General features: G+C 40.4%; 2 non-coding genes and 2 pseudogenes across 2 annotated transcripts; 2 read left to right on the top strand and 2 right to left on the bottom strand.

Moving 5' to 3' along the window:
- The first annotated feature begins 8,033 nt into the window (after positions 1-8,033).
- Positions 8,034-10,118, top strand: LOC140507919 (ras-related protein Rab-9A-like; annotated as a pseudogene).
- Positions 10,119-13,047: 2,929 nt separating this feature from the next.
- LOC140509432 (U2 spliceosomal RNA) lies at positions 13,048-13,238 on the bottom strand. Its single transcript, XR_011968749.1, has one exon. It is a non-coding gene; the product is annotated as a U2 spliceosomal RNA (small nuclear RNA).
- A 3,671-nt stretch (positions 13,239-16,909) lies between these two features.
- Positions 16,910-17,100, top strand: LOC140509433 (U2 spliceosomal RNA). The gene has a single exon (XR_011968750.1). It is a non-coding gene; the product is annotated as a U2 spliceosomal RNA (small nuclear RNA).
- A 4,085-nt stretch (positions 17,101-21,185) lies between these two features.
- On the bottom strand, positions 21,186-22,114 carry LOC140507920 (ras-related protein Rab-9A-like; annotated as a pseudogene).
- Between the last annotated feature and the right edge of the window lie 5,639 nt (positions 22,115-27,753).

Raw genomic sequence — 27,753 nt, forward strand, 5'->3', positions numbered from 1 at the left:
TATCCATATCTTCTCCCTCAATGACCCAAGTCCATAGGTGAAAAAGTCTAGAGTCCCCTCGATAAGCTAAAGTCTCATGTCCCAGAGTTATGTTTGCATACCATGTCATATCGGCCCTACATTATTAAAAACCCATGTAGTGCCAGTCTATCATCCAACAACCTTCTTTTGAAGACAGAGCGGTAATCCTGCAATCAATCCAGTAAAGTTCATTCTTGGCTGTGAACCATTTGATTTACCTATAAATTCAAAGCCTGCACCCCCAAACATGCATGATAAACTGCCATGTAATACTGGTGTTGGTATCTTTTCACCCCATCTTATGACCCTCACCCACGGAGGATTCGGGATGAACGCCCAGTGATGCGCATTCCCACTTGTCTCCTGGCTTGGAGTTGGATCTCCTCCAACCCCAAGAGTCAGTAAGAGAAACAGAATCAACCTCCTCATTTTGAAGACAAAGACTCCTTATTTGTTCTTCCAGCTTCTTTCTCCGCTTCGTTGCTCTCAGTCTCTTGCCCTGTGATTTTCTTCCCGTTGTCTCTTTCTTCTATCAGCCAAAGCCTGCGTACTGGGACCCACTGTTCTTTCTCTTTTCCTGTGGAAACACAAGCATAACCCTTTCCCCATATGATTATTTTTCCCGGACCATGACATTGTCCTTCTGCATCACGCCACATGGCCTGCTTTCCTTCATTCTCTATTTGTGTTTTTTCTAGAAGTGAAGTTCTTCTTGATGTTTTTATAGCAATAGCATATTTCATGGCTGCTGAAAGACTCTTATCATCGAATTTTAAATAATTTAATGTGTATAAGGCTAAATTGAGAGATGCCTGAGGGCCTTGTGTAATTCCCCCTTTTTGTTTTTGCAAGTAAACCTTGAGGGGACGATTTGCCCTTTCAACAATGGCTTGGCCTGTAAGGTTATATGGCATTCCTGAAATATGAATGATTTATAAAGAGAAATGCAGTATTAAAACTGCGGCCCAAGTGCATGCACTCAAGCACCCCACCCTGTCCCCCTTTAAACTGATGGGACCCAACACATTTTTGGGATAAGGGATAAAGGTCTCAGCTTCTGAAACTGCTTCCTGCTGAGATTGGATGTAGAGCTGACCCTGCCTCACAGGGTCCCAACATTGGAGGGGTTGGGTCTTTAACCAATATGAGGAACTTGATGATTCAGAGGGTGATGGGTGATGGTCTTGGACAAAGAAACCTAGAAGACACAAATCTGGCACAAAGATTAAACAAACAAGAACCAAAAAGGAGTAAGAATAAAATAACTAGAAATGAGGTAGGTGTGAGAATACTGTCAGACTTCCTCACACTCTCTTGACATACTTAGTAACTATCTAGGATAGGAGGGGCTTGGATGATTCCCATTTGTCCCCATCCTCCTTATCTGCTTTCTATATATTTTGATCAAGCTTTTATTTAGCTTTTCAAATCTCTAGAAGTGATCATTCAGACTGCTTCATATTCCTTTATATTTCTACCATAGATAAGATAGTGCATAAGTTATTACTGTTCACCAGCATAGCTGTATTGTCTTAAATAAAAGAGATTTCTAAGTTGAATCTCATAACTGAATAGATGATCATCATTGTTTCATCAGCTTGTTTATCTTTTTCTGATTATATTCACTCTGGAAGACAAAACTTTAGAAATTAAGTTGTTAATAAGTAAATAATAGGGACATCTGAAGGTGAGTCTTCTGAACATGTTCCAATTTCAGATAAAAATAATATTAAGTTTTCCAGTAAGATTACACAAAAGGGCTCACATGTTATACTGACTACTTGTAATTGATCATAGAAGTTTGCTATAGAAGGAAAAAATATGGACATGTGATATAGCAAATATGATAGGATAAAACATCTTTGACTCTGTTTGAATTCAGATAGCAGTGAAATTTTCCAATCATGCAGTATCTGTATTATAGCCAGACTCAGGAATAGTCAAGTGGGAAACATTCCTTTATAAAAGGACACAGTAGAAAAACTGACCAGGAGGATTCCCTCCTAGATTGAGTCTAGAATTGTCCCCTCAGTGTTTCCTCTCCAGATACAAATTACACTTGATAACAGTACAGGATGCAGGATCACAGTGCCTCTGAGTATCTTGTGGCACATTCTTTCAGATACTGATTTAATGCAGACAACTATACCCAAATTCAAACTTAAACAAAAATATTTATGGTCCCAAATGCTTTCACCTTAAACAGCAAATTTCCCTAATCACAACCTAAAGCCAAATACAGTTATTTGTATTCTCATGGAGTTGCAATAAGTAATGATGATTAACAGGACTCACATACATATGAGATTCTGTTTAGGATCCTTCCTTCTCAAATTTAAAACTTGTCCTGATATAAAAGTCAATTGTTAAAAATCTTTTCTTATCTATTACAACTTTTGAGCAAGTCACATTCATTGTTTATGAATTATATAAGCCAAACAATTTTCTTTCTTAGGACTGATGACCTTGTACACATGAAAGAAACCTTGGCAGTTTTACAAAATAAAAGGAATTGGCATGGATCCCATGCCTGCCAACCCCCAAACATACAGGAGGACTGTTCTGAATGGGCAGAATCAGTCTAGATAAAATTTTCTCTCCATTCATTTCTTTCCACACATAGTAATCAATTAACAATTTTAGGTTTAGCATTAAAACAGCAACTTCAAATACTTAGTTAACAATCTTACAACTTTTATACCCGATAAATTATTTTAGCTGTAACTTCTTAAACAGGCAAAGGTGAAAATACCTGGTTTTCTAAATGGCAATTACAAAACATTATAAGATAAGGTTAGTAGGACTGATAAAATTTTTAAATAACATAAATGGCTACACACAATTTTTCCAACATCTTTTAGTTTCAACAAGATTCAGATTACAAATTGCTTTCTCTAACACCATTTCTGGATTACAGAGTAAAATAAAAATCACAATGGTTCTAATTTTTACTCAAGAAAATTTCACGTCTATGTCTACTACTTAAAAATGTTTTTGAAAGAGAAAAAGTTGTAAAACTGCAAGTGGAAGTGAGGGAGACTCTGGAACAAAGTCCAGTGGCACCTAGCCTCCTCCTTTCCACTTGGTAGTTCAAGGCTTGATCTCTGAGGTATCTTTTTTCATTTTCAGATTTATGCATTTTCTCAATTTGCCTTAGTGCCAAATAATACAATAAATTCTGACCTGTCTTAAACATCCAATTAGGAGTGACATGTTTCACTTAAAACATGACCAGAATAATTACCTTTTAGTTGTGTCCCATACACAAAAATTTTTCTCTTTTAGGTGAGGCATGAGATAATTAAAATGCTATTCAATCTGCCTTCTGATATGAGGGAAAAAATTTCCCCAATTTCTTCTTGTCTTTCTCTCCACCTTCGTAACCTGGCCAGAGTTAGAATGTATAAAGAGAGAGAGAATTTTACCAACAACTTTCCAATAAATTCCAAAGCTTTTATGCTTTCCTTAAACTTCATACCCATGTTGTACTCCTAGTGGGCTTTGATTAAAGCCCCTTTAAAATTACACATACATCATTTCCTTGCATTTCTTATCTAAAACTGCATTTAGCAATCATATAAATAATATAAGATTAGTTTCTCACTTTCTCTCTCCCATTCTCCTCCCTGATGCTGCAGCCATCAGAGAGAAGGGATGAGGGGGAGGGAAAAGAGATAACATTCCAAATTCCAGCTACACTGGAGCCGGCCGTAATAACTCACAAACACACGCACACAGAACATGTAAAGACTGAACACATATACAGACAATAGAAAAAATTCAAAAACTGAGAAAAGATTGTCAGAAATCCTCTGCACAAATTAGACCTATGGCTTGATTTCTTTTACTTAGTTCCAAACATACTTTGTGAGACTCAAATTTCCACAGTAAGTAATCTCCTTCAAGAGTGATTTTAAACTTGCTGGCTCCACTAGGTGTTTCCCTTGCATTCTCTCTCCCTGGAGACCGTTCAGGTTCCCTTTGTTTCTCTGCTCTTCTGCTCTGCTCTTTGCTTCAGTGTCCTCCCTTGTGGCGGGAACTTTCACTTCCTCCTTGAACTTAACTGATTTTTTCGTTTCCACTTCTAAGTCCCGTAATCTACTCTTTAACTCATCTACCTCCTGTTGCATTCTTTCTCTCTCCTCCTCCCTCCAATTCTGCTCCTGAAGCTGTCCTAAATTAGGATAAATTGAAGGTGGACTGGGAGAATTCGCACGGGATGGTTCAGGGGAGGAATCTGGTGAAATGGAAGGCGTTGTTTGTGTGGAGGCTGTGAATTGCCTGGGTTGTGGGTCACAACAGCCATCTGCAGCCTGAAGGGCCACTTTTACTATATTATACAGAAAGAAACTTGTTAGCTCCAGATCCCCAGGATTTTCGGAGTCATAGCTAGTTAACTGTTCTCCTACAACTTTCCACGAGCTTATAGAGACAGGAGGTCTCTGCTTTGTCCAGGGACAAATTCTTTCTACTTCCTTTAAGAACTCCCTGATCACTTTCATTTGAATGACGACCCCCTGTGTCTTAGCTGATCTGTAAATTACCTTAACAAAAGTTTCTCTATCGGCCTTCTCTGCTGATTCAACTAGCGCCATAGTAAGATTCTTACTTCACTGCTCCAGAAGCAGGTTACTCACAAGACTGGTGTCTTCTTTTCCTTGTCTTCCTGAGGTTGAGTGCACCGAATTCTTCTCAGATTGGTCAGTCTGAGGCACCCCAGGGCGCGAAGGTCGTGTCTTTTCCCCGCTAAAGGACTACACTTTTGGCCCTCTGCTGTGTTCCGTAGATTTTTTCTTTCTGCCCCGAGAATGGACGCCAGAATGTTGGGGTCCCATAGACCATTACGGGGATCCCTAAACCCGACCCAAGGCTCTTGTCCAGCAAGAGGCCTTGATCTAGTGAGTAATGAATGAGGTGGGAGACAAGGTGGTGAGGACTCCATTTATTCCAGCTAGCTCACATGCATATATAGTGTTAATTACATGAACATTCCTAAGCCTATACATTGAACCTATCACCTAACACCTTTCCTTATATGGGTGTCTTCTCCACTGGACATTCGGAGCTGGACAAAGAACTACCACGTTGCAAACAAAGACGAGACCCTTCCTCCTGAAATCCATCTAGTTCCACCCCTACTGACAAGTCCCTAGGTTATCTAGGCAGGCTCTCAGTGTGGCGTCCTGCAATGGACAGGGGTTGGCTCTAACTCGTCCCATTACACCCCAGGGAACAGCTGGGAATTGAGGAGTGAAACACGAGCTGTCTTGTTTTTCCACTTCTTCTCAGTGGAAACTTGCTGGGGAGAGCATCCCACCCTTGCTATTGGTCCCACCCTTGCGATTGGTCTGTGGACTGAGCACACCTTGTTGTTAATTGGCTAAGGGGCTGAGAGCATGCATGGTGTCCACCGTTGAACTATACAGCTGGGAGAGCTTATATGGGGACAGGAAAGCCTGGGGGTTGGGTTCCTCTCTCCTCTGGAAGGAGAAGAGAGCTCCACGGGGAGAACTTGTCCTACATGCTGACATGTAGCTGGTATCCGGAATAGAGCCTACACTTCTGTTTGACTCTGGAGGTGTCTTCTCTCATTACGTTTATCTGGCTGATCACCGAAGACCTGAGTTAGGTAAGAAGGACCCGGCAGCCCACGGCAGTTAGGCCGGACACACCACTTAGTAAAGATACCAGTTTATTTTTTCCATTAAATTGAAGTACAACACTTGAGGTAGCAAACCCCACGTACAGTGTTAAGTATTCAAGAATGTCTTTGTGAAGAGGTTGTGTGGAGCAAGACATCTCTCTCCTGTCATACATCTTACAATCCATTCTTGTCTTAACCAAAGCCCAAATGGTTATTTCCAAAGTTTGAAATAATTCATTGGACTCTGTGGACAATCCTGCATGTATAGCAACAGAGTAAAACATTGTTTTATTTTTTTTTCCAGTTCATTTTTCTTGAGTTTTTTAAATCTGTTTTCTTTCACAGTATGACTACAGGTTTTGCATGACTACATATATGGAATTACTTGCCATATATATGGAATTACTTGCCTTCTCAGTGAAGGAGTTGGGGAGGGAGAAAGAATTTGGAACTCAAAGTTTTAAAAACAAATGTTAAAAATTGTTGTTTATATGTAACTGGGGAAAATTAAATAATAAATACAACCCCCCACAAACCCCATTGTTTTAAATAAAAGTCATGTTGTCCTAGTACAACTGAGGATCTTAATATATCTTTAATTGTTTCAGGACCGACCAAATAATTTTGTTTGGCACTGATCGAAATGCTTTAGTCAGACTCTACCAAGTCTTTACACATAGAGAACATCCATGGAGAACATCTCTGATAACTGAGGATCATAAAACTATATATTCACAATAAACATCAATTGGCATAAAATCTTTCTGGGATTCACTGATCAACTGCTGTTTTTAAAAACTTCCATTGCCCTGCATCCTTGACCTGGGCAGAGGCATATATCTTGATTCCTAAGGAAACAACAAAAGACAACAAAACAATTTCCTAAAGAAATTGGTCTCCATTTGGGGGTTGTTGTTTTTACATTTATTTTCAAAATTAATTTTATTGTTACATCACCTAGATAACTTCATAGATGTGTGTGTGTGTGTGTATGTTTTCCACATCTATTGCCATTACCACCACCATCACCTCTGTAAAAAAGTTGGGTGATCTGCCTTCTCAGGTCTCTTCTTTGGGATCAAATGTTGTCATGACAATTCAACAGCTTTCAGTTGTGATTTTTGTGTTCTTGGCACATGTACTTTGGTTTATATGGCCACTGCCCTTGTGTCTGACCTCCATGGGGTATATATCAACCACAAGGTGTTTTGGATCAAGGGGTATGGGTATTTTAATTAATTTTTAAAAGTATAATTCCAAGAACACAGCACCTAAGAAAGAACTTGCTATTTGACAAGAATGGTTGGGAAAATTAGAAAGTAGTCTGAAGGAAGTTAGGTTGAGATGAACATCCTAACTCTATATACCAGGATAATCACAAAATGGATAAATGGACTGAATGTTAAATATCAAACGATATACCATTTTTAAAATTTGGAAGAGAACCAGATCAGGGAGCTTTTAAAGTTATAGCTAAGGGGTGAATTCCAGTCAAACAATTCTAGTCAAATGTTCACAAATGATAAAAGTAGTTTGAATTACATACAATGAAAAAGCTTTTGAATAAATGGCCCTCAAAAAAATGAACTATTAACAACCACATGAGAGACTGTCCCAACCAAATCATTAATAGAAGAAATGCAAATTTTTTTTTACCTTTCTTAGGTACCTTTCTTAGTATTAGAAAAGTCCTACTCTTCTGGCATGCTACTTGTAATTATGATTTGTGTTCCTGAAACTCAGTATCTTCAACTACTCTAGAAGCGGATTTTCAGTTGTCCCCTCCACTCTAAATGGCAGCTTGAAAGAGGCTGAAACTGGGCAGCACCAGAGGTGTCTGCCTTCTTCTCTCCTCCTCCATGCCTCACCTGCCCAGGGCCAGCTTGTCCCTGGAGCAGCCACAGCAATTGGTAATGCATATGATGCATTAATTAAGGATATAATAATATATAATTAAGTATATATATGTATACTAATATAGATAAGTAAAAAATAAGTAATATAAATAATAATAATAATATAATAAACAAGAATTATAATTAAGGATTTTTGGAGTAAGATCCTTTATTCAATAATGGCAGAAAAAGCATCACTTTTTAAAAAAAAATCCTCTTTGGAGAGGGTGGTATTGGGAAGACCTAGGCAGTACTATGGATAGATTGCTGAGCCTGGAGTCAAGAAGACCTGAATTCAAATTCAGCCTCAGACACTTACTAGCTCTGTGACCTTAGGCAAGTCACTTCACCCTGTTTGCCTCAGTTTCCCCATCTGTCAAATGAGCTGGATAAGGAAATGACAAACCACTCCTGTATCTTTGCCAAGAAAACCACAAATAGGGTCACCAAAGAGTCAGGCAGACTGAAAATGACTGAACAACAGTTCAGTTGTGAATAGATATGTCACTAACAAATGTGACAACCAACTATTCCACATACTAGGTGTGAGATTTTTAAATAAAGACTTGGAAGTGAACATATACTTTGTAACCATGTAGATTTGGGACACAGCAGGTCAAGAATGCTTTGGAAGCCTGGGAATACTGTTTTACAAACATTTTGAGAGTTACCTTCAGTAGAGAAGACTTCTCAAAGTTCCCAGAACTTGAGCAGCTGGAAGAAAGAATTCATTTATAATGAAGATATCAAACAGCCTGACAGCTTTCCTTTTGTGATTTGGGTAACAAGATTGTGATAAGTGAAAGATTTCTACAGAAGAAACTCAGGCCCGATCCAGAGACAATAGCAACTATTTTTACTTTGAAACAAGTGCAAAAGATGCCATAGATGTTGCAGCAGCTTTTGAGAAAGCTGTTAAAAGCAGTCTTGCTATTGAGGATAAACCAGATCACTTCATTCTGATAGAGTCAATGTTCACCAACAGCCTCAGCCCACTTCATCTTGTTGGTGACTGTTAAAAAGGTTTGCCAATATAGCTCTAACCAACTCATTTGCAAAAGAGGGCAGGGGAAAGGGGAAGAAGTGGGTCATAGAATAAAAGTCTAGCAGTTCCAATTCTAATATTAAATTTAAGCTAATTTATACTGCTGCTTCATTAGAAGGTGAAAAGGAAATATCCACTCACTGAGTAACCTGTTTACTGAAGGCATGTAACATTTATAAATAAAGTTGCCTAATAACAAATGTTTACTTAAATTTTAATGTGTAACTTACAGAGCAAATTAAATGAATACTTTAATTATAAGCAAAATGAAAACTTGAAATTCAAGAAGCACTGCTTGGGTTGTTTCTTCCCCTAGAATTCAAATTCAAATTCAGAACACATTTTTACATGGATTTATTTTTTTACAAAATTAGCATTTCATTCTTGGTTCACTGAAAACATTTTTTAAATGCTTGCTTACTATTAAAGATTTAAATCACAAAATAAAAAGAAAGAAATGGGTTTTCCATATCCACAGAAAGTATTATCATCATTGGGTAATAATGATGTAGAAGAATTTGTTGTAGAAGTTGTAGAATTTGTACTGACTCTAAAGACCTTGGGAAAATAGGGATACAGCTCTGTCGGAGATCTGGCAAATTCATGAGGCTGCTTTAGTTACTTACATCTACATTATATTCCCCTTTGTTGTCATTCCATAACTCTGGCAGACTGTTCATTTGACTTGGCTAACAAGGTGGTAAATCTCTTCCTCTCATGAACTTTTCTATAAAATTAGACACAATATGCAAATCCAGTTCATCATTTCAGTTATTAAAATATGCAAATCACTTTTTCAAAAAAGTTAACAAATAAACTTTGGTTTATAAATATTTGGGGATTCATCTGATAGAAATACTACTGTTATTATAGAAACCTAATCATAGCATTAATTTTGACTCCTTACTCTGCTGTACCACACACCGTGAATTAGTGGAGAAAATCTGTCATTTCTACCTCCACAATATGTTGATCATCAATCCTTTTTTTTGTTCACATAGATACCATCACCCTTCAGGGCCTTCATTATCTAAGACCTAGACAACTGAGTCAGTTTCTACATTGGGCTCCCTGCTTCAAATCTCTTCCCACTCTAACATATCATTGCTAAAGTGATTTCTTAAAAGCAGAGATCTGATTGTGTCATTATCCTACTCAAATTCCAGTGGCTGCCTACTGCATCTAAGGCTCAACAATAAATGTGCTGTGTAGCATTAAAGACTTTCACAACCTGGTCTCTTTCTTTGCTAGTCATATATATGGTAATCTCTTTATCCAAATCAATAACCTAATCAAATTGTCTACTGTTCTTCATACACAATGGAAATTCCATCTGCTGTTAAAACCACCCATCTCAGGTCACTCAAATTGCCTCACGTGAAACCAATCCAGAATCATTTGTTCAAGGAACCTAAGTTGGTCCATCAGTATGTGCCAGTCCCCAATAACATACTGCAATAAAAACAGGCTCACCCACTGATTTAGGTGAGGTAAAGGGAAGTGAGGGTGGGAGGGGCATAGAAAGAGGAGCAGCTGTCATGTAGTCTACTGAGTTCATGGTTCCTGGTTGAAAATTTCAAAGTAAGGGATTTAAAAAAAAAAAATCTTTGAAAGCCAAAAGTGTCCTCCCTCATTATAGAAAAGTTAAGAAGGCAAGGTAACTGAAGTCACTGCATAATGTACTTTTCCCTGGCCAGACTTATCAATCAATTGGTGTCTGTGGTACAAGTGAATCACTAATTTCAATGAGTTTTCCACTCCCTCTGCTGCCAGTTGGTATCTGATAACATGAAGGTAGTCCCATGAGATAAAACTGCTGTTTCATTAGCAAAAAGTACCATCTATAAGATCTATTAAGACAATTGGTAAGCTGACCCAGCTGTGGATCTCATCTCATGCTGTTCTTCATTATCTCCCAAAGAAATTAATGGGAAAAATGACTCAAATCCAGGTATCCCATGGTGAATCATGATGGCCGATAAGAGAGACCATAGTCAAGGACAATACGTTAGCCTTGCTTATCTTGTAGCCTACGTAGTTAAGAATTAAATCTCTATGGGGAGACTTAACCTCTTTTTTGGCCTGAATAATAGCTCTATCCAGAAGACAGCATACCCTTGGAGATCACACCATTCATAAATGGAAGAATATGCTTGGTAGAATTGAACATGTCACCAAATTTTGACCAGGGCCACATCCTGACTGCTCAACCAAGTCTGATTCTTGTGTCCTTTTTGCTATGGCACCACTGGCTGAATTTCCCACAGGCACTCCCAAATAGATGGAGGCATTTTCAGTGACAGCTTTGACCCAGGTACAGAATTATGTGGGAATTACATACTTCTTTGACATTAAAGTGAAATGTCACCCATGAGGCAAGTTCACTTACAGTTTCAAGTTTTAAGAAAAGGTCTGTGAAGGGTCTGGACAGTCAGCATAGGTCTAACTCTTGTTACACTGGTTCATTGTTGATATCTACTCTAATCGATTTTCCTAGAGCATTTTGTTTACAATTCTTTGCACTGTTCTCTTTTGTACTCTTCTTATGGACTGGGTGTTGTTATCACTATCATGGCATGGAAAGCTCTTTGAAGAAAAGCACCATATTTCCTATTACTTTTTTATTTTGCCCACTTGACACCTGGCATAATACTGTAATTCCCTGGCTCAGTCTGTTTATTTCATCCTTTGTTTCTGTTAACTTGAAGAACAACCAAATCCTTTATGGATGGATAGAAATTTGTCAGACAATTCTGAAATAATTTTAAACTGATACAGTTTGATAATGAAAACATGAAAACTGTTACCTTCACAGATACAATAATACAATAATAGTTTTTCTCACCTGTTTCACATCCATCGGTATGCTATAACACTGAAAGATAGTTAAAATTACTTTGAAGTATTTTAAATATACTTGTTAAATGGATAGAATTTACCAAGGACTTAAATGAAAAATGCTATTATCTCCAAAGAAAGAACTGATGGAGTCTGAATGTAGATGGAAAACATACTTTCTCTTTACTTCACTTTTCTTTTTGTCTATTTTCTTTCACAGCATGTCTAATATGGAAATGTTTTGCATAACTGCACATATATAACATCTAATTGCTTGCCATTACAATGGAGGTAGGGGAAGGAAGGGAGAGTAGTTGGTAGTCAAAAGTTTCCTAAAGTGTTAAAATTGTTTCTACATGTAACTGGGGAAAATATTAAATGTTACCTTTTTAGAAAAAAAATTGAAATTAAAAGAAATAGGACACCCTGGGGAAAAAAGAATGAAAGTAATGGTATTCCTGATACTTACGTTCCTTTAATTACATTCCAGTTTTTTTGACAATGGCTTCTCTGAATTTTCTTTTCATCTTAAGGTATTTCGAAATAGTGGTTATTAATTATCGATGTGTGTATGATACAGCTGAGCAACTCAGTGGACAAAATACTTACCACACAGGTATGTAAACCTGACATGAAACGTGGCCACGATTCACTTAACGCTGTTTGCCTCAATTTCTCGTTTCGCTGTAATTATCACAAGGTTAAGGGAACGCCAGAAAGAAAACTAAGCAGTAGAGTGATTTCAAGTGGTTAGAAAAAAACGCAGATATCTGAAGAGCACTAGAACATTAAAAAAAAAAGCAAAAGACAAAAACAAAAAACAAACCGCAACTCGGGAAAAACCAACGTATAACTTCCGATTCACTATGAAAACTGTGCCTGGCAACTCTAGAATGCAAATGACCGTGAACACCGAAAAAGAAAAAACACTGACTTGTTAAGAAACGGTGCTCTATATTCTGACAACTTCATTATGAAGCAATCCGTCACTGACAGATGCTACGCGTATCGTAAAGTGTCTGTGGACAGAATACAGAAAATCACGCTCGTGCGCGGCCGTCTCAACGGCGAAGACACGTGCCCAGCAATCCTTCCTATACGCAACACCATCTAAATGGTAACATACCCTCAAAAAAAAACACTGTCTTTTGCACGAAGTATTTCTGCCAGTGGGAGGTGTACCGTCTCCGGAAGTACCGCAATACCAGGTCGATGCGCGCAGCGGAAACAGGAATCTCCTGCTCCGAATCCTCTCTCCAAAAAAATCCACTTAATATGACACGTCGTAATATTTAGCATTACATCGAATATGTTACACGGAAACAGACGCCTTAGGATGTTCCATTTACACGCCGAACAAAGAAGACCGTACTAGACACTAAACCGACAAGAACAAACACTACAGTAACTTACCGCCGCTTGCCCTGTAGTCACAACGTTAGAAAAAGACCAACAAAAAAAACAGAAGACGCAGTGTAACAACTTCCAGTAGCCACAAAACAGAATCGCCGGAAAACCACCCTAACAGAAGACAGACGAGAAATGCCACACACGCCAGGAAAACCCAAACAGATCTTTTTTTTGCGACTAACAGTTCTCCCAGAGGGAGGTGCACCGTTCCCGGAAGTACTGCAATACCGGGTCGATGCGTGGAGTGGACGGAGCAAGCTCCTATTCCGACTCCCTGCTCCAAAAATCCATTTAATATATTGTCCTCGGATAGAGGACGTATCAGATATTAAACTGATAAGAACAGATACTACACTTGATCTTAGCCAAAAGGCCGAGAAGCGATAAGGAACTCTGCCACCGCTCCCCGGCCCTTCACAACAACAACACTTTACACACGCGGCGACCAGAAAACACTGCACCAAGCCTCGCCCTCCTCCCCTACCTCCCGCACCCCAACAGCCAGCTCAGCCGCCAGACTTTCGCCTCCACGCAACCAAAGGCCGCCTCAGAACACACCACAAAACGGACTTTTACCACATTTTCGCACTTTCTTAGCACAAGAAGGCACTCTCCCAGCATCCGGAAAAACCTTCCTCATTTGCATAGCCCTCCCACTTCTGCACCAAGTCCACCAATGGCATCCCTGCAGGGGGCGGGGAAGCCGCACCGAATGCACACCGAGCCGGGGAGGCGGGACAGGGGAAGGGGGCCTGGTCCCGCCGGGAAACTTCTTCCAAAAACCTTTTGGGCTCCCTTCCCTTCTCCTCCCCTCCTTTCCTCTCAAAGCTGCGAGGAAACCCACCTCGAAGTTCGAAGAGGAGGAACCAGGGCCCCCTGACCCCCTTCATGGGGAACCGGCACTTCACCGGTGTAAGCGGACGAGTTAGAGCTGACCCCTGTCCATCGCAGGACGCCACACGGAGAGCCTGCCTGGATAACCTGGGGGCTTGTCAGTAGGGGTGGAACTAGATGGGTTTCAGGAGGAAGGGTCTCCTCTTTGTTGGCAACCTGGCAGTTCTTTGTCCAGCTCTGGATGTCCAGGGGAGAAGACACCCATGTAAGGAAAGGTGTTAGGTGATAGGTTCAACGTATAGGCTTAGGAATGTTGACCTAATTAAGACTACGTATGCATGTGAGCTAGCTGGAATAAACGGAGTCCTCACCACCTTGCCTCCCACCTCATTTCATTACTCACTAGATCAAGGCCTCTTGCTGGGCAAGCGCCTTGGGTCGGGGTTTAGGGATCCCCGTAATGGCCTGGGGGACCCCAACACACCGGCTTCCTCAGTGCCCCCACTCCTTTGCCTACAGATAGCAAAAGATATCTACGCAATGGGTTTGGGAAGGACTGAAAAAATCCCTGGCAGGTCTTCCAAAGTCAGTGACCAAGCCACATGGAAAACACGCCAGCTGTACACGGATCATCAGTCCTCCTGTGGCACATACTTATATGCTCAAGCAATAGGTTCAGGCCTCAGAAAACCTGAACATTCATGAGGATTCTGCAAAACATAGGCAAAATTGCTAAGAGTGATTGAGAAAGAATTCTTTTATATGTTGCCATGGCCATAAAAGTTAATGAGAAGATAGATTCATAATCCTATTTTTGTTGTTTAGTGAATTAGTCAGTTCGGCTCTTCCTGACTCCTTTAGGGATTTTCTTGTGAAAAATACAGGAGTGGTTTTCTATGTCTTCACCAGTTCATTTCACAGAGGAGAAAATTTGAGGCAAACAGAAAATAAAAAATTCCTTAAACAGTGCTTAATATTTATTGATAATACTCTGTTCCTCCCCTCTCTCCTATCTCTTCCCACTCCAGTTCATCCTCCATTCAGCTATCCAAGGGATCTTCCTAAAGCAGAGCTCCGACAACCATGTCACCCCTCCATAAACTCCAGTGACTCTCCCCAGGGTCAAATATAAACTCCTGTGTAGCTTTAAAACCCTATGTAACCTGGCCTCTTCTTACCTATCTAGTCTTCTTACATCTTATTCTTCTCCATATACTCTGTCAAACACAAGACAGTTGATCACTGATCAACCTTTTTCTTGGCTGTCCCTGAAACCTGCCTGGAATTATCTTCCTCATCCTCTCAAACCCCTGGCTGTTTGGCTTCCTTCAAGTCTCAGGAAAAGCCTACCATTGGGGAGAAACATGTTCTGATTCCCCTTAATGCTTGTGCTTTCCATCTGTTGGTTTTCTCCAATTTACATGGCTGTGCTGGGGATGGGATCTGAACCCCTAAAAGGAAAACACTATGTCTTTGAGATCAGGATCCCGAAAGGAAAAGCTGCTGGACTTTGCTATGAGCCCTTCCCAGTTAATTAATTGCCCTGTCTTTGCCGGCACCTGGCCCCACCTTAGACCACCACGCCTCAATTTCAGATAGACCCCTTCTCTGTTCCACCCTTTTCTGTATAAAAGATCCATCTTGTTGCCTTAGAGGGGCTAAAATTCAATCGTCCCATTTACATTAGCGTTACAAATGCTCAGATTCCTTAAGTCTAGCCAATGCTGAGATTCCTTAAGATTCCAGCCTATATGGTGGATCTTTAATAAACCTTGGGGTTTTTTGTTGTTGTTGTTGCTTTTTTGGGTGTTTGGGTTTTTTTTTTGCTAAAAGAAGACTTGGGTCGAATTCATCTCGACAGGACTTACATGTGGCTATTTCAGGGGTTCATGCACCGTTAAACTTCAACAGCTGTACGTGGGCTTGTTTTAGCGGTTTGCACTTCATCTCCCCTGATTAGACTGTGAGTTCTTGATAAAGAGCAAATTAACCTGGGTCTTTTGCCTACCACACACCACAGTGCCTGAGATGTGGCAGGTAGCTTAATCCATGTTTCTTTTCTGATTCTGAAGTGGCTTATGTTTGGCTGAATTTTCAAAATTGTGGTTTTGCCACCTGTGTAGTGAAGACAGGAGGACTGATGATCCGTGTACAGCTGGCGTGTTTTCCATGTGGCTTGGTCACTGACTTTGGAAGACCTGCCAGGGATTTTTTCAGTCCTTCCCAAACCCATTGCGTAGATATCTTTTGCTATCTGTAGGCAAAGGAGTGGGGGCACTGAGGAAGCCGGTGTGTTGGGGTCCCCCAGGCCATTACGGGGATCCCTAAACCCCGACCCAAGGCGCTTGCCCAGCAAGAGGCCTTGATCTAGTGAGTAATGAAATGAGGTGGGAGGCAAGGTGGTGAGGACTCCGTTTATTCCAGCTAGCTCACATGCATACGTAGTCTTAATTAGGTCAACATTCCTAAGCCTATACGTTGAACCTATCACCTAACACCTTTCCTTACATGGGTGTCTTCTCCCCTGGACATCCAGAGCTGGACAAAGAACTGCCAGGTTGCCAACAAAGAGGAGACCCTTCCTCCTGAAACCCATCTAGTTCCACCCCTACTGACAAGCCCCCAGGTTATCCAGGCAGGCTCTCCGTGTGGCGTCCTGCGATGGACAGGGGTCAGCTCTAACTCGTCCGCTTACACCGGTGAAGTGCCGGTTCCCCATGAAGGGGGTCAGGGGGCCCTGGTTCCTCCTCTTCGAACTTCGAGGTGGGTTTCCTCGCAGCTTTGAGAGGAAAGGAGGGGAGGAGAAGGGAAGGGAGCCCAAAAGGTTTTTGGAAGAAGTTTCCCGGCGGGACCAGGCCCCCTTCCCCTGTCCCGCCTCCCCGGCTCGGTGTGCATTCGGTGCGGCTTCCCCGCCCCCTGCAGGGATGCCATTGGTGGACTTGGTGCAGAAGTGGGAGGGCTATGCAAATGAGGAAGGTTTTTCCGGATGCTGGGAGAGTGCCTTCTTGTGCTAAGAAAGTGCGAAAATGTGGTAAAAGTCCGTTTTGTGGTGTGTTCTGAGGCGGCCTTTGGTTGCGTGGAGGCGAAAGTCTGGCGGCTGAGCTGGCTGTTGGGGTGCGGGAGGTAGGGGAGGAGGGCGAGGCTTGGTGCAGTGTTTTCTGGTCGCCGCGTGTGTAAAGTGTTGTTGTTGTGAAGGGCCGGGGAGCGGTGGCAGAGTTCCTTATCGCTTCTCGGCCTTTTGGCTAAGATCAAGTGTAGTATCTGTTCTTATCAGTTTAATATCTGATACGTCCTCTATCCGAGGACAATATATTAAATGGATTTTTGGAGCAGGGAGTCGGAATAGGAGCTTGCTCCGTCCACTCCACGCATCGACCCGGTATTGCAGTACTTCCGGGAACGGTGCACCTCCCTCTGGGAGAACTGTTAGTCGCAAAAAAAAGATCTGTTTGGGTTTTCCTGGCGTGTGTGGCATTTCTCGTCTGTCTTCTGTTAGGGTGGTTTTCCGGCGATTCTGTTTTGTGGCTACTGGAAGTTGTTACACTGCGTCTTCTGTTTTTTTTGTTGGTCTTTTTCTAACGTTGTGACTACAGGGCAAGCGGCGGTAAGTTACTGTAGTGTTTGTTCTTGTCGGTTTAGTGTCTAGTACGGTCTTCTTTGTTCGGCGTGTAAATGGAACATCCTAAGGCGTCTGTTTCCGTGTAACATATTCGATGTAATGCTAAATATTACGACGTGTCATATTAAGTGGATTTTTTTGGAGAGAGGATTCGGAGCAGGAGATTCCTGTTTCCGCTGCGCGCATCGACCTGGTATTGCGGTACTTCCGGAGACGGTACACCTCCCACTGGCAGAAATACTTCGTGCAAAAGACAGTGTTTTTTTTTGAGGGTATGTTACCATTTAGATGGTGTTGCGTATAGGAAGGATTGCTGGGCACGTGTCTTCGCCGTTGAGACGGCCGCGCACGAGCGTGATTTTCTGTATTCTGTCCACAGACACTTTACGATACGCGTAGCATCTGTCAGTGACGGATTGCTTCATAATGAAGTTGTCAGAATATAGAGCACCGTTTCTTAACAAGTCAGTGTTTTTTCTTTTTCGGTGTTCACGGTCATTTGCATTCTAGAGTTGCCAGGCACAGTTTTCATAGTGAATCGGAAGTTATACGTTGGTTTTTCCCGAGTTGCGGTTTGTTTTTTGTTTTTGTCTTTTGCTTTTTTTTTTAATGTTCTAGTGCTCTTCAGATATCTGCGTTTTTTTCTAACCACTTGAAATCACTCTACTGCTTAGTTTTCTTTCTGGCGTTCCCTTAACCTTGTGATAATTACAGCGAAACGAGAAATTGAGGCAAACAGCGTTAAGTGAATCGTGGCCACGTTTCATGTCAGGTTTACATACCTGTGTGGTAAGTATTTTGTCCACTGAGTTGCTCAGCTGTATCATACACACATCGATAATTAATAACCACTATTTCGAAATACCTTAAGATGAAAAGAAAATTCAGAGAAGCCATTGTCAAAAAAACTGGAATGTAATTAAAGGAACGTAAGTATCAGGAATACCATTACTTTCATTCTTTTTTCCCCAGGGTGTCCTATTTCTTTTAATTTCAATTTTTTTTCTAAAAAGGTAACATTTAATATTTTCCCCAGTTACATGTAGAAACAATTTTAACACTTTAGGAAACTTTTGACTACCAACTACTCTCCCTTCCTTCCCCTACCTCCATTGTAATGGCAAGCAATTAGATGTTATATATGTGCAGTTATGCAAAACATTTCCATATTAGACATGCTGTGAAAGAAAATAGACAAAAAGAAAAGTGAAGTAAAGAGAAAGTATGTTTTCCATCTACATTCAGACTCCATCAGTTCTTTCTTTGGAGATAATAGCATTTTTCATTTAAGTCCTTGGTAAATTCTATCCATTTAACAAGTATATTTAAAATACTTCAAAGTAATTTTAACTATCTTTCAGTGTTATAGCATACCGATGGATGTGAAACAGGTGAGAAAAACTATTATTGTATTATTGTATCTGTGAAGGTAACAGTTTTCATGTTTTCATTATCAAACTGTATCAGTTTAAAATTATTTCAGAATTGTCTGACAAATTTCTATCCATCCATAAAGGATTTGGTTGTTCTTCAAGTTAACAGAAACAAAGGATGAAATAAACAGACTGAGCCAGGGAATTACAGTATTATGCCAGGTGTCAAGTGGGCAAAATAAAAAAGTAATAGGAAATATGGTGCTTTTCTTCAAAGAGCTTTCCATGCCATGATAGTGATAACAACACCCAGTCCATAAGAAGAGTACAAAAGAGAACAGTGCAAAGAATTGTAAACAAAATGCTCTAGGAAAATCGATTAGAGTAGATATCAACAATGAACCAGTGTAACAAGAGTTAGACCTATGCTGACTGTCCAGACCCTTCACAGACCTTTTCTTAAAACTTGAAACTGTAAGTGAACTTGCCTCATGGGTGACATTTCACTTTAATGTCAAAGAAGTATGTAATTCCCACATAATTCTGTACCTGGGTCAAAGCTGTCACTGAAAATGCCTCCATCTATTTGGGAGTGCCTGTGGGAAATTCAGCCAGTGGTGCCATAGCAAAAAGGACACAAGAATCAGACTTGGTTGAGCAGTCAGGATGTGGCCCTGGTCAAAATTTGGTGACATGTTCAATTCTACCAAGCATATTCTTCCATTTATGAATGGTGTGATCTCCAAGGGTATGCTGTCTTCTGGATAGAGCTATTATTCAGGCCAAAAAAGAGGTTAAGTCTCCCCATAGAGATTTAATTCTTAACTACGTAGGCTACAAGATAAGCAAGGCTAACGTATTGTCCTTGACTATGGTCTCTCTTATCGGCCATCATGATTCACCATGGGATACCTGGATTTGAGTCATTTTTCCCATTAATTTCTTTGGGAGATAATGAAGAACAGCATGAGATGAGATCCACAGCTGGGTCAGCTTACCAATTGTCTTAATAGATCTTATAGATGGTACTTTTTGCTAATGAAACAGCAGTTTTATCTCATGGGACTACCTTCATGTTATCAGATACCAACTGGCAGCAGAGGGAGTGGAAAACTCATTGAAATTAGTGATTCACTTGTACCACAGACACCAATTGATTGATAAGTCTGGCCAGGGAAAAGTACATTATGCAGTGACTTCAGTTACCTTGCCTTCTTAACTTTTCTATAATGAGGGAGGACACTTTTGGCTTTCAAAGATTTTTTTTTTTTAAATCCCTTACTTTGAAATTTTCAACCAGGAACCATGAACTCAGTAGACTACATGACAGCTGCTCCTCTTTCTATGCCCCTCCCACCCTCACTTCCCTTTACCTCACCTAAATCAGTGGGTGAGCCTGTTTTTATTGCAGTATGTTATTGGGGACTGGCACATACTGATGGACCAACTTAGGTTCCTTGAACAAATGATTCTGGATTGGTTTCACGTGAGGCAATTTGAGTGACCTGAGATGGGTGGTTTTAACAGCAGATGGAATTTCCATTGTGTATGAAGAACAGTAGACAATTTGATTAGGTTATTGATTTGGATAAAGAGATTACCATATATATGACTAGCAAAGAAAGAGACCAGGTTGTGAAAGTCTTTAATGCTACACAGCACATTTATTGTTGAGCCTTAGATGCAGTAGGCAGCCACTGGAATTTGAGTAGGATAATGACACAATCAGATCTCTGCTTTTAAGAAATCACTTTAGCAATGATATGTTAGAGTGGGAAGAGATTTGAAGCAGGGAGCCCAATGTAGAAACTGACTCAGTTGTCTAGGTCTTAGATAATGAAGGCCCTGAAGGGTGATGGTATCTATGTGAACAAAAAAAAGGATTGATGATCAACATATTGTGGAGGTAGAAATGACAGATTTTCTCCACTAATTCACGGTGTGTGGTACAGCAGAGTAAGGAGTCAAAATTAATGCTATGATTAGGTTTCTATAATAACAGTAGTATTTCTATCAGATGAATCCCCAAATATTTATAAACCAAAGTTTATTTGTTAACTTTTTTGAAAAAGTGATTTGCATATTTTAATAACTGAAATGATGAACTGGATTTGCATATTGTGTCTAATTTTATAGAAAAGTTCATGAGAGGAAGAGATTTACCACCTTGTTAGCCAAGTCAAATGAACAGTCTGCCAGAGTTATGGAATGACAACAAAGGGGAATATAATGTAGATGTAAGTAACTAAAGCAGCCTCATGAATTTGCCAGATCTCCGACAGAGCTGTATCCCTATTTTCCCAAGGTCTTTAGAGTCAGTACAAATTCTACAACTTCCACAACAAATTCTTCTACATCATTATTACCCAATGATGATAATACTTTCTGTGGATATGGAAAACCCATTTCTTTCTTTTTATTTTGTGATTTAAATCTTTAATAGTAAGCAAGCATTTAAAAAATGTTTTCAGTGAACCAAGAATGAAATGCTAATTTTGTAAAAAAATAAATCCATGTAAAAATGTGTTCTGAATTTGAATTTGAATTCTAGGGGAAGAAACAACCCAAGCAGTGCTTCTTGAATTTCAAGTTTTCATTTTGCTTATAATTAAAGTATTCATTTAATTTGCTCTGTAAGTTACACATTAAAATTTAAGTAAACATTTGTTATTAGGCAACTTTATTTATAAATGTTACATGCCTTCAGTAAACAGGTTACTCAGTGAGTGGATATTTCCTTTTCACCTTCTAATGAAGCAGCAGTATAAATTAGCTTAAATTTAATATTAGAATTGGAACTGCTAGACTTTTATTCTATGACCCACTTCTTCCCCTTTCCCCTGCCCTCTTTTGCAAATGAGTTGGTTAGAGCTATATTGGCAAACCTTTTTAACAGTCACCAACAAGATGAAGTGGGCTGAGGCTGTTGGTGAACATTGACTCTATCAGAATGAAGTGATCTGGTTTATCCTCAATAGCAAGACTGCTTTTAACAGCTTTCTCAAAAGCTGCTGCAACATCTATGGCATCTTTTGCACTTGTTTCAAAGTAAAAATAGTTGCTATTGTCTCTGGATCGGGCCTGAGTTTCTTCTGTAGAAATCTTTCACTTATCACAATCTTGTTACCCAAATCACAAAAGGAAAGCTGTCAGGCTGTTTGATATCTTCATTATAAATGAATTCTTTCTTCCAGCTGCTCAAGTTCTGGGAACTTTGAGAAGTCTTCTCTACTGAAGGTAACTCTCAAAATGTTTGTAAAACAGTATTCCCAGGCTTCCAAAGCATTCTTGACCTGCTGTGTCCCAAATCTACATGGTTACAAAGTATATGTTCACTTCCAAGTCTTTATTTAAAAATCTCACACCTAGTATGTGGAATAGTTGGTTGTCACATTTGTTAGTGACATATCTATTCACAACTGAACTGTTGTTCAGTCATTTTCAGTCTGCCTGACTCTTTGGTGACCCTATTTGTGGTTTTCTTGGCAAAGATACAGGAGTGGTTTGTCATTTCCTTATCCAGCTCATTTGACAGATGGGGAAACTGAGGCAAACAGGGTGAAGTGACTTGCCTAAGGTCACAGAGCTAGTAAGTGTCTGAGGCTGAATTTGAATTCAGGTCTTCTTGACTCCAGGCTCAGCAATCTATCCATAGTACTGCCTAGGTCTTCCCAATACCACCCTCTCCAAAGAGGATTTTTTTTTAAAAAGTGATGCTTTTTCTGCCATTATTGAATAAAGGATCTTACTCCAAAAATCCTTAATTATAATTCTTGTTTATTATATTATTATTATTATTTATATTACTTATTTTTTACTTATCTATATTAGTATACATATATATACTTAATTATATATTATTATATCCTTAATTAATGCATCATATGCATTACCAATTGCTGTGGCTGCTCCAGGGACAAGCTGGCCCTGGGCAGGTGAGGCATGGAGGAGGAGAGAAGAAGGCAGACACCTCTGGTGCTGCCCAGTTTCAGCCTCTTTCAAGCTGCCATTTAGAGTGGAGGGGACAACTGAAAATCCGCTTCTAGAGTAGTTGAAGATACTGAGTTTCAGGAACACAAATCATAATTACAAGTAGCATGCCAGAAGAGTAGGACTTTTCTAATACTAAGAAAGGTACCTAAGAAAGGTAAAAAAAAATTTGCATTTCTTCTATTAATGATTTGGTTGGGACAGTCTCTCATGTGGTTGTTAATAGTTCATTTTTTTGAGGGCCATTTATTCAAAAGCTTTTTCATTGTATGTAATTCAAACTACTTTTATCATTTGTGAACATTTGACTAGAATTGTTTGACTGGAATTCACCCCTTAGCTATAACTTTAAAAGCTCCCTGATCTGGTTCTCTTCCAAATTTTAAAAATGGTATATCGTTTGATATTTAACATTCAGTCCATTTATCCATTTTGTGATTATCCTGGTATATAGAGTTAGGATGTTCATCTCAACCTAACTTCCTTCAGACTACTTTCTAATTTTCCCAACCATTCTTGTCAAATAGCAAGTTCTTTCTTAGGTGCTGTGTTCTTGGAATTATACTTTTAAAAATTAATTAAAATACCCATACCCCTTGATCCAAAACACCTTGTGGTTGATATATACCCCATGGAGGTCAGACACAAGGGCAGTGGCCATATAAACCAAAGTACATGTGCCAAGAACACAAAAATCACAACTGAAAGCTGTTGAATTGTCATGACAACATTTGATCCCAAAGAAGAGACCTGAGAAGGCAGATCACCCAACTTTTTTACAGAGGTGATGGTGGTGGTAATGGCAATAGATGTGGAAAACATACACACACACACACACACATCTATGAAGTTATCTAGGTGATGTAACAATAAAATTAATTTTGAAAATAAATGTAAAAACAACAACCCCCAAATGGAGACCAATTTCTTTAGGAAATTGTTTTGTTGTCTTTTGTTGTTTCCTTAGGAATCAAGATATATGCCTCTGCCCAGGTCAAGGATGCAGGGCAATGGAAGTTTTTAAAAACAGCAGTTGATCAGTGAATCCCAGAAAGATTTTATGCCAATTGATGTTTATTGTGAATATATAGTTTTATGATCCTCAGTTATCAGAGATGTTCTCCATGGATGTTCTCTATGTGTAAAGACTTGGTAGAGTCTGACTAAAGCATTTCGATCAGTGCCAAACAAAATTATTTGGTCGGTCCTGAAACAATTAAAGATATATTAAGATCCTCAGTTGTACTAGGACAACATGACTTTTATTTAAAACAATGGGGTTTGTGGGGGGTTGTATTTATTATTTAATTTTCCCCAGTTACATATAAACAACAATTTTTAACATTTGTTTTTAAAACTTTGAGTTCCAAATTCTTTCTCCCTCCCCAACTCCTTCACTGAGAAGGCAAGTAATTCCATATATATGGCAAGTAATTCCATATATGTAGTCATGCAAAACCTGTAGTCATACTGTGAAAGAAAACATAGATTTAAAAAACTCAAGAAAAATGAACTGGAAAAAAAAATAAAACAATGTTTTACTCTGTTGCTATACATGCAGGATTGTCCACAGAGTCCAATGAATTATTTCAAACTTTGGAAATAACCATTTGGGCTTTGGTTAAGACAAGAATGGATTGTAAGATGTATGACAGGAGAGAGATGTCTTGCTCCACACAACCTCTTCACAAAGACATTCTTGAATACTTAACACTGTACGTGGGGTTTGCTACCTCAAGTGTTGTACTTCAATTTAATGGAAAAAATAAACTGGTATCTTTACTAAGTGGTGTGTCCGGCCTAACTGCCGTGGGCTGCCGGGTCCTTCTTACCTAACTCAGGTCTTCGGTGATCAGCCAGATAAACGTAATGAGAGAAGACACCTCCAGAGTCAAACAGAAGTGTAGGCTTTATTCCGGATACCAGCTACATGTCAGCATGTAGGACAAGTTCTCCCCGTGGAGCTCTCTTCTCCTTCCAGAGGAGAGAGGAACCCAACCCCCAGGCTTTCCTGTCCCCATATAAGCTCTCCCAGCTGTATAGTTCAACGGTGGACACCATGCATGCTCTCAGCCCCTTAGCCAATTAACAACAAGGTGTGCTCAGTCCACAGACCAATCGCAAGGGTGGGACCAATAGCAAGGGTGGGATGCTCTCCCCAGCAAGTTTCCACTGAGAAGAAGTGGAAAAACAAGACAGCTCGTGTTTCACTCCTCAATTCCCAGCTGTTCCCTGGGGTGTAACGGGACGAGTTAAAGCCAACCCCTGTCCATTGCAGGATGCCACACTGAGAGCCTGCCTTGATAACCTAGGGACTTGTCAGTAGGGGTGGAACTAGATGGATTTCAGGAGGAAGGGTCTTGTCTTTGTTTGCAACGTGGTAGTTCTTTGTCCAGCTCCGAATGTCCAGTGGAGAAGACACCCATATAAGGAAAGGTGTTAGGTGATAGGTTCAATGTGTAGGCTTAGGAATGTTCATGTAATTAACACTATATATGCATGTGAGCTAGCTGGAATAAATGGAGTCCTCACCACCTTGTCTCCCACCTCATTCATTACTCACTAGATTAAGGCCTCTTGCTGGACAAGAGCCTTGGGTCGGGTTTAGGGATCCCCGTAATGGTCTAGGGGACCCCAACACTGGGGGGCCTCATGAGAGCTCTGTGGTTTAGAAGCCCTCACCTTTACGTGACCCGAGACTGTTCACGTGAAAACTGAGCTTACACCCCAACAGTGGTGGTCAAAAAGAATGTAATTTCCAGACAGTTTAGATCCAGGACAAACTTGTCTCATATGACACAGGAGAATGCTTATATAAGTCTCATACTTCTAAAGTAGCCAATGAAGTCATGACAAAAATTTTGGCAGAATCAGACCTGTTCAAACAGTGAGGTCTGGTCCCTGGCCAAACAATAATAATAACAACCACAATACTTTTATAAAAGCATTCTGTCAACACATTCATTTAACTTAGCATTGCATTTCATTTAAAGAACAATATGTTCTCATTCTCTTGGATAAAGGTATGGGACAAGAAATGATTAAATCTCTCCTAGAGGGCCAGTGTGGGAACCACTATCTCTACCCTACTAGATATTATGGAGGGGTGAGGAGCTGTTAAGTTATTGCTATAGACTTTGGCCTCTGAAATCAACCACAGGTAGTCTAAGCAGTGAGATTTTTGAGGTTTGAAAGGTGAAGGCTATAGTGAGTGTCCTCGGGAATCTGTTAGTTAGGACTTTGGAACTCAAGTATAGCTGGTATTCAGGGAGGTATTTCTTCAGGGGGATTGCCATGTTTTCTAACTGGGAACAATTCATCATCTCTGTAACTGACTTACTTATCAGGGAATAATCAACTAAAACTAGTGACCTAAAGATGAATGATCCCTGGTATCATGTGATCTGGCATAATGATCCCCACCTGGCCCTAGTGGAGCTTCAGTTAGATTTCATGAGTCAGGGAATGCAGAAGACTAGAGTTCTTTGAACTACCAAAGAGCCTGCATTTTCTGAAGCCACTGGGAGAAAAAAGCTAAAAGCCACAGGGAAAGGACCCCCACAGGCAGTGAATAATTTATATGTGAACTTGTGGTACATGCCACAATGTATGTGTTTGTTTACAAAGGGTTTTTAAAAGTAAGTTTCATTTACTTTCTACTTATATTCAAACTGTAGTCAATAAAACAACAAACATCTACTAAGCAACATGTTGTACATGTGTACAAAAATAATGAAGTACAGAATATATACGAAATAAGGCATTTTTAGGTGGTAGGGCTTCCTACTTCTTAGCAGAGAGTGTAGAATGAGAGATTTTCAGGCATGGTGTGTGTGTGTGTGTGTGTGTGTGTGTGTGTGTGTGTGTGTGTGTGTGTGTGTGTGTGTGTGTGTGTGTGTGTGTGTGTGTGTGTGTGTGTGTGTGTGTGTGTGTGTGTGTGTGTGTGTGTGTGTGTGTGTTTTGCAGTTTTTGGAAGTAAGCATATTTGTTACAAAGAAGCGCTTGGGGAGCGGGGCGAGTCATTATAGTGATAATGATTCCCGAAAGGAAAGAGTATCAGTCAAACATTTTAACAAATGTGCCGCAAAAAAAAGAGAGGGGAGTTTAGACACAAGCACAAAGTAGCAAAATAGCTTTGAGAGAACATGAGGAATCTGTTAGCCTTAAAAAACAAAACTCCAACAACTCCAAAGTGTGCTGCAACTCAGGGTTCATAGGCAATCCTCAGTCCTACGGAAATGTTCACGTTCGTTGATGTTTGTCAAGTTCATAATAATACAAAATTATAATAAAACATTAGGGGAGGTCGAGCTCTTGGGATGGGGAATCTGAAAAGCTTTACGTTGAAGATGGTGCCTCAAGGGATTCTCAGAGTGTAGCGAGTGAGGAGGGAGGTCTTTGGAGGCAGGGGAGCGAAGCCCCAGCAAAGGCTTAGCAAGGGGAGACGGAGCGTCCTGCCGTGAGCAACGAGGAGAGGAGTTTGCCTGAAGCGTAGAGAGCAGGAAGGGCAGGAATAAGGCTTGACAAGTAAAGGTAGATCAGGGCGAGGTTGTATGGGGCTTGTTTGTATTTTATCCCAGCTGCAAAAGAGAGCTACCGGCGTCTACCGAGAGTAGGGTAGTGAGTGGTCAGGAAAATCCGCTCGGCAGGTGGGTGGAAGGTGGGTGCAGAGGGGACAGAGAGCTGAGGAGGGATTGGGACCAGGAGGAGAGAGGGGATGCCCAGGCCCGGCGTGCGTTGCCGGTGTTGGGGCTGAGGAATTTGGAAGAGGCTTCGTGGAAGCGGTGTGGCTTGATCCGGGACAGATTCGGAAATGAGAGAGAAGGGAGCCCAATGGAAAACCGGCGTAATTGTAAATGAGGACGGCTCGGCATGAAAATAAAAAATGAAACGAAATTAACCCACCAGGAAAACGAATTCGCCCTCGTCCCATGGAGATGAGGAAATGCCTAACGTAAGCCAGGGCAGCTCGATTCCTCGTCCAAGTTCCTAGTTGTTTGAATGTTAACTCGTCCTGTTAGAAGGCTGTCTCGGGGAAGGTGAGTGAGTGACGTTACAAAAGGGGCGGTAGTATGCAGATGACA

This window comes from Notamacropus eugenii, chromosome 5 (genome assembly GCF_028372415.1).
Source record: "Notamacropus eugenii isolate mMacEug1 chromosome 5, mMacEug1.pri_v2, whole genome shotgun sequence".
Taxonomy (NCBI): domain Eukaryota; kingdom Metazoa; phylum Chordata; class Mammalia; order Diprotodontia; family Macropodidae; genus Notamacropus; species Notamacropus eugenii.